We start from the raw sequence: 8177 nt of genomic DNA on the forward strand, positions 1-8177 counted from the left end.
TTGAAAGAGTAAAGTCTGAAATGTAAATGCTCCCCATGTCTGGTGCTTCTAAATAAAGCCTTCCCTGTGTGCCGAACGCCTGCAAGGTGCAGCACAAAGACACGTCGGGCCGCTAACGATGTATCCTCTTAATTATGTATGGAAACCTTTTTTTATTCCCCAGACGGATGCGTTTATTTAAGGAAAGCAGATTCCTTCCAACGTTTGTCCTCTCAGGGTTCCCATACTTAACAGGAGATCTGCTCTTACGGGAGCCAGCTTCAGTTCTGCTGGGAGCCAATCAGAACCGGGGATCTGCTGGGCCGAAGTCGAAGAAGTTCCGCTGATGAGCAGAGAGGCTGGTGGTCAAAGGTCAACAGTCTGAATCTGATACTTCCTGACTGGGAGGAGATCAGAAACAACGGATTTGTTGGATAGGGATCCTTCATTAGATACATGCAACCGAACAACCAACCAAGCATTGAAATGTACATCCAACTGTTCATATATCAGTAAGTCCAATCACACAACCATCCATCCAACCATATAGCCATTTAAATACCCAACCATACAACCAACTGCACCTCCAATCGTACAAGCAACCAACCATCCATCCAACTGACCGAACATCCATCCAATCAACTATCCATCCATTCATCTGTACATCTGTCCATCCAGCCAACTGTAATCCATCCGTCCGTCTGTCCGTCCGTCCATCCATCCATCCAAGTGTACATCCATTCAAATAAACTCCCATCAGACTGCTTGTCCAAACGTTCATCCATCCATCCATCCATCTTTCATATTTAATTACCATCCATCCTGTGCAGACTCTCTGTCTACTCAGATGAAGATTGACTCATTTCTACTTAATGTGCTTGAAGAATCTCCACTTCAGTTCAGCCTAAACTACTTATTTGACCACTTAGGGGGCGCTTATAGAGCATTGACCTTTGATCCCAACATGGCTAACTGACCTATAAATAAGTGAAAAAAGTTCTTGACCCACTTCAGGGTTTATATTGATTCATCCAACTAGATGAACCAACATCTTGTTCTTTTTAACAAAAGACTCAACATTAATTATTTCCCTCTTTGTTGACATTATAGACCTCAGAAGTCTGAAACCCTTCAGTATAAGGCAAAGCTGAAGTTAACATTTCACTGAAGTTAATTAAGAGAGAAAGTATTAGAAACGTTTTTCTAAACCTGGCCGCCATCTTGGCTCCAGAGGAAGCTCCTTCCCTTCCAGCAGGAAGTGCCTCTGCACCTCGCTGTGTAATTAAAGGCGTCGCAGAGCGGGACTCTGGGCTGACAGGTAATAAAGCGCATTGCTTAATTGCAAATGAATGCACACACCCCAGTCTCTATAAGGCATAAATAATTTGGCCGCTTGGGTATGCGCCTCCCAAATTACTTATTCTTTTTGTGTCTCAAATTACCTATTCTTTCTGATGTTGCCTTTAGTTGATTAGCGCGCCGATCGCCATTGGCTTTCCCAGGTTTTGCACCAGGAACTGACCGCTTCTCTTTTTACTGCACAGGATTATTCATGCGCTTATTTCCAACTTTTCCACATCTTCCGTGTTTTTTTTCCAACACCTTGTGTCGCTTTTGCTTGGGGATGCACAGTGAATATTAAATAAAAGTGTCAGTGGGTTTATTGCTTTGTTTTCATCCTGCACACATATAGCCACTGCATAAAAAAACTGCTTTTTTTTTTTTCCTTCTTTCCATTCATGAAAGATTTATTTTCCTGATTCCACATAAACAGTTTCAGGACAAAAGGTTGCTTGGAATCAAAAATATTTCTCATTTGTAGGTGATTTCTCATTCCTTATGCATTTATTTTTAAAAACATAAACATTTCTTAAATATTTCACCTTTTTTAAACTTGATACGTTTCATTTTCACAACAGTGTGATTTTCCTGCAGGCGGTTTTTGGTCCGATCTCTTGCACTGTTATGAATTTTGCCGTATTTTTTTCCTCCTTACCACTTGAGTTCACAATGTGCAAATGGCTTCTAACGACCTGCAGGCATGGCAGGACAGGCTGGATGTGGACGATGTGCAGCGTTGTCATTCAGAGAAAACTTAAGATTTAAAGAAAATTAAGTGTTCACATTGAGTTGCTCTTATTTAGATGGAAAGTTCAGTTCCTGTAATATTAACATCAGTCAAACGTGGCTTTCCACTGCCATAATATGCTTATTTTAAGGCTGCAACTATTAATTTAGTTAATTACTCTGACGATTTGGATTCAAAAAGTAATAACTAAACCACTTAAGCCTTTTTAGGTGGTTTTAGAAATACATTAAAAGATGCAAATAAACAATTTAATTCATTTGTAAATAGTATTTCTTAGTCATTTGTAGCAAAAGATGCATCTGTAGCTAAAAATACTAACAATGATCTAGCAGATTATTTCACTTAATAAGGAAATAAAACTAAACTATGAAGGAAAAACCCAAAACCATTACAAAACCTGCTTTAAACCTGGTTTATAAATTAAATTGTAATCAATAGGGTTTATTTGTAAATCATATTTCAGCAACAAAGCCGTTTAAAGTTCTTTACATCATAAAAACACAGAAACAATGTACAGTCATCAATTTGAGAAAAAAGTAACAAATTATATTTCTAAACATCAATACACATCAAAATGTTGGTCAATGCTCCATTAATTATGGTTCAAAATCAACTTTGACAAGTGAGTTTCTCGTTTTCATTTAAAGGAACTCAGTGTTTCAGCAGTTTCGCAGTTTTCAGGAAGTTTATTCCAGATTTCTGTTGCAATGAAATAAAACTAAACTCCAGTGAAAAACCCAAAACTATTACAACCCTGTAAAACATGATCATGACTTTAGTTTGTTAAACTAAACCAGTCTGTTCAATTTTGAATTTCCTCCTAAAAAATGCGGCGGCAAACTCCCAGAAGGTGTTGTTATGGCAACCAGAGCCCCCCTCTGCCTCCTCCTTCCTGCACGCCTTACCCAGGTTGCAACAGTCCTAATTAAAATGTCCTACCTCATTATCATCGATTGCCCCGTTGCATTTTGGAAAACAACTGCAACGCCAGGCTCTGGCAGCAGCCAAATATAGACATGCGACGCTGGCGAACCCCCCCACGCCGTCCCGTCAGATGGTCCTGCTCCGACATGAGAGCGGGGAAAGTGGGGCAGCAGCCGAGCGTCCCCAGTGGACGCCGGACGCCGACACACACCAAAATAGAGACACACACTCTGGCGTGCGGCCGCAGATGGCCGGCGGACCTTTCCAGGGTTCATCAGGACAAAAACACACGAGGCAAACAAACTTTCTGCCATTAACGGGATGATTTATTCATTAACAAGTGTGCTGTCGAGAAAGTTTCCCATCTGTAGGTTCTGGGGAGATTCTCACAAGTCGTGACGATCAGTTTGGTGAGAAAATGGAGGATTTTCACATAAAACATGCAAAATTAAAGATGTGTATCATTGTACTTCCATTTTTTTCATTTTTAAGAACACAAAGCAAAATCTCAGCAGTGCTTTCCAAGGGAGAAACTAAATAAAGTTATTTTGTTTTCGTATTTTCATCAATTTATTGTCTAAGAGTTAATAAATGCTCGAGACAAGATGGCGGACAACTACGTTTAGATTTCTAGCATGGAGAACACAAAGAAAAAAAATGAAGAGTTCTTCCCTTCGAGCTGAAGATTTATCATAGTTTGTGCCCCTGGTACGGCACAGACCCACCAGTGGATGGTGAATTTAAGAAAGTCTGAACTAATTCGGCTCCTTTAGCGCATTAACTCTTTTTTGGAAAAGTGTAAAAACTTTTGTGTGAAATTTAGAATTTCAATCTTTTCTAACACAATAGTTCAAAATGCGTATAAAAAAAAGTTGCTTTGGTTTTGAAAATCAATTGACAATTTCAAAATCTACCAATTTACCAATTCAATCGTGTCTCTGTACCCGTTTGAACTGGTTACTTGTCACTTAAGTGTAAATTTGTGAGATATTGACGCTTCGTTTGGCTAAAATCGTCCACTTGGTTCTCCGTCTGCGTACTGATTTGAACTCAATATTCACTCGTCACCTAAACCAATTTCTACTCAATTAGAAACTTTAACAATTGTCTCAAAATATCCAAAAACAACAGAAGAAGAAGTCTGAACAGTAACATGTTGCCATCAATCATTCATCAGCCAATGTGGGCACTCAAACACGTCACCCAGTAAATGATTAACACGAACATATTGCCTTCAATAAATCATCTCTCCTCTAGTTTTAGACATTATTTGAGGCAACACATATCTCAGTCCTCTCATTGCTTCGCCGTGTTGACGGACAGATGGACGGACGAATGGACAGATGACGCGTCCGGACAGACACAGGCATGTTGGCTGGCGAGGCGGGACGCAGGGAGCATCTGCCGGCGGGTTTGAGGAGCGGCCACGGCTTCTGTGAATTAGGATTTCCCCCGACGCCGCCACGAGCCAAGAGAGGCCGCGCGAGCGCCAGAGGGTCACCGATTTCACAAATGGTTCAAATGTTGCCACCTAAATCAAAACTACGTTCAACAGAAGGGATGGGAGCAGCTTCTAAACTCTGGTTTTCACTTTAACTCAGAAACATTTATAAAACTACACATGTACAGTGCTAAAACACAAAGTAGTTTTATTTAGTTTCCAGTGCAAATGCCATAGTAGACTTGAAATAAGACTAAACTGACTTCCACATAACTTTTCAACAAGATACAGGAGCTTAATATTGATGAAAATAATTAATTTTCCCATAATGATCTGCTGGCAGAACAAGAAATAGAGATTAAAGAGGTTTAGCATTCTGTTTGTGAGATGTTTACCCTGAAATGTCAACAAATTTAGACAAAACACTGCAAAAACACCAAATATTACCAAGTATTGTTGGTCTATTTTATAGTGCAAATAAGACAAAACTATTATACAACTAACTTTGTAGCAAGAAACAGGAGCTTTAGTTTTACATCAGTAATATAAATGTGAAATATTCTAGTGCAGATTTTAAGTTTTTATCAAAAGGAGATTTAAAAAGATCAACATTGGCAACATGCTACAAGTTAACATGGAGAATATTTAAACCAAATACCTTTTTATAAATTCACCTTTGTAACATACTTAAAAATATATTTGTATTAAGTTTAGATTTTAAAAGCCTTAAAGTTGACTTTCTAAATTGTGAAAATTTCCACATTTTTCAAATTCATCAAATTAGAAAAGTTGAAGCTAAAAATCAAACTTTCAGTAGTAAAAAACTTGTAATTTTAATAAACAGGATGAGTGTCTGTCAAAAAAACCCCTCAAAATTAGACACACTTATTTATATAACAATTTTATTTAAATAGAGGAAGTTTCATTGTAAAAAATTCAAATAAAAGTCTAATTAACAGTGAAGTAGCTTTTCAAGGTCAACTTTTGAGTCTAGAATTCGCCACAAATATTAGTACAGATAATAAATCAATAGCAATATATATCACTATAGAAATGTGATCGACATTAATTGATAATACTGATAATATATTGATAATATAATGATAGAATATTCAGTTTATAGAATAATCACTGAACTTTAATCCAGAAAGGCTCTAGCCGCTAAGCTAGGTTGGTGGAATCAACACTCACTCACTCTTTGGTTGCCTAGCAACAACTTGTTGAGTATCTGGCATAGCAGCAGTTTAAAGTTTCGCTTCATGACGACTTAAAAATAAGAAACAACGGCCTGGTTAAAACAATCATGCTAACAGTTTGGCTGCTTTTCAGTTATTGAAAACAAAAAATAATAATAATTATTGATATTAACTGACGTAAAACGTTTATATTCTTTCCTGGACATATTGGTCCAATTTAGGCAAACCAGTTGGTAAGAATGTTTTTTTTTTTTTTCTACACCTCACAAATCTCCTTTCAGGGGTGAAGTGCCACACCACAGACACACTTGTCTAAATTCCCCACATTGGAGTGCCAGAACTGGCCCAAATTTATCTCCTCCCCCCTGCTGGTTATCTACGGAGAGCCAAAGAATCCGGAGTGGTCGGGAAGGAGGGGGCTCATTTGACCACAGGGGAGGCCTGTCAATGGCCCAGATAGTTCTGGTAATTTCTCAGCGTTGCCTCTGCTGCTGCGGTTTACATATTCAGAGAGGGCATCAAATATTTGGAGAGGGCGGAGGGTTTCTCCATTTGTTCTGGATGGCCGGGGCAGGAGCCACGGATAGGCCTGCAAGACGAGGAAGTTGAAGAAGAGAGGAAAGGGAAGTAAACAGGATTAGTGCTATCAGGGAACACACACACACACACAAATACGCTCTGTGTATCTGGGAACACTCACACCAGGAGTTGTAAATGAAACATAAATAAGTAAAGCAACAGTGGACGCAGACGGATCAGTGTTACGACGTAAAAGCCTCATAATGGCGGCGGCGGCGCTTCAATGGGAACCAAAACAGCGATCAGTTAAGATGAAAAAGTACGCTCGCATCTTCCCCCCGCGGCGCCGCCAAGAATCAGCGTGATTCTCCACGTCAATATCAGATATTACAGAAATCCAGCCCTTCATCTTTCTGGGTTTTTTATATTTTCCATCCCTCCGGAGCGTCGGTCGGATGGTGCTAATTTCCAAAAGCATCATCTCCTCCATCACAGAGTTCAGGAAGTTGATTTATAGACGGAGCTGGGGGAGTTAATTGCGGTGCGCGACACCAATCAGTTTTGTAAAAGGCGAGCTGGGATTAAATCGACACCCAGCACAAACAAACAAACAGCCATATTCATATCCCCCTGCATTTATTTATCAATGTTTTAGATTGCAGCCCGCCTCCCAGATTGCCCCCTTTTTCTGCCGGAGATTCAATAAGTCGACGGAAACATTGTCAGCGCAACAAATCCGTCTGTGGGAGGAAAAAATAAATAAAAAATGGGAATGTATGAGTTAAAAGAACCTCCTCGAGAGTTGCTCCTCCACAAAACTGATGGCGCTTGTGTTCGTGAGCATTCATCTCGATTATACAGACAGAAATGCTTTGATAATGATCCGCGGGAGCCGGCTGTCAGAGGTTTGTCAGGAAAAAGAAACTGTAAATGTCACATCTCTGCCGGTGGTATCCGACTACCGACCGGCCTCGTCTCTGGCTGAGAGCAGGCAGCTGCGGACCGACCACTGCGTGCCTGCTCATGTGTGTCGGGTCATCTGGCGCGTTCAGGGACACAAAAACACCGCGGGGAGAAACCGACTTCAGAGCATTTGTTGCAAAGCTGTCACGGCTGTTTGTGCACTTGTTGTTTACATTTGTTCAGCGCGCCCCATGCGCCGGTGGAGATCTTTATCTGGATTTATCTCCAGACTGGACTTTGGCTCAGTTGACAATGTGCGAAGGAAATCAACTAGAATATCACCAAAACGGTAATTGTTGTGATAATTTAAGTCCAATTTTTATAACCGACTCATCTGTGAGGTCAAAGAGCGACTCCGAACTTCTGTGTTTTCATTCCTGATTGTCCAGTAGGATTGGTTTAATTGGCGACCAGTATTGGAGCATTTGTTCTCTTCAAAAGAACAGAACTTTAAATACCTGTTCTCCTCCTCACCTGCGGGGGCGCTGCACCAAGAACCACTGAAGAAAACGACATGAAAACCTCTGAAGACACCAAGCTCAACTTCATTCTTCATGAAATGTAAACAAAAATGGAGTGGAGTCAGATTTTGTCTTTAGCTAAAGACAACGAGTTACTTCTCCTGGTAGCAATAAGCTAGTGCGTTTGTTTTGGTTGTATTTACCCAGAATGCCCCGCGTTATAGTCCACTTCCTGCTTTTGGAGTGGTTTCTGGTTCAGATATGCATTCAAATCACACCAGAATTCACTTCAACCAAACCGAGAGTGAGGTTTCTGGGTGGACCAGAGTTATCATACAATTGGGTACCATTTAGTTCCACATGTAGAAGTGACCCAAATCGATTTTGTTTTGGGGTGAAAAGATTGGAATTTGGTTGTTCAGACTGGTTTAGGTTGTAAAAAAAATTGTAAAAACATCAGATTTTTGTCATTACTTAAGCTCCTCAGTGGGACGATTGTCCGAAGTTCACCAGCAAGTCCATCTCTGATTGTCTCCAAAAAAACAAAATAGAGGAATTAGAGTGGAATAGACTCAAGTCTGCTGGGGTTTCTATGTTATTATTAT

The 8177-nt window shown here is 40.1% G+C and overlaps 1 long non-coding RNA gene across 1 annotated transcript; it reads right to left on the minus strand.

Annotated features, from left to right (window-relative positions):
• Window positions 1-878: 878 nt before the first annotated feature.
• LOC106936212 (uncharacterized) lies at window positions 879-7714 on the minus strand. The gene is made up of 3 exons (XR_001422080.1): window positions 7561-7714; window positions 4931-4936; window positions 879-891 (listed from the first exon to the last, which is right to left on the minus strand). It is a non-coding gene; the product is annotated as an uncharacterized LOC106936212 (long non-coding RNA).
• Window positions 7715-8177: the final 463 nt, after the last annotated feature.

This window comes from Poecilia latipinna, unplaced genomic scaffold, assembly GCF_001443285.1.
Source record: "Poecilia latipinna isolate Pla-1442-1.1 unplaced genomic scaffold, P_latipinna-1.0 Scaffold2098, whole genome shotgun sequence".
Classification (NCBI taxonomy): Eukaryota; Metazoa; Chordata; class Actinopteri; order Cyprinodontiformes; family Poeciliidae; genus Poecilia; species Poecilia latipinna.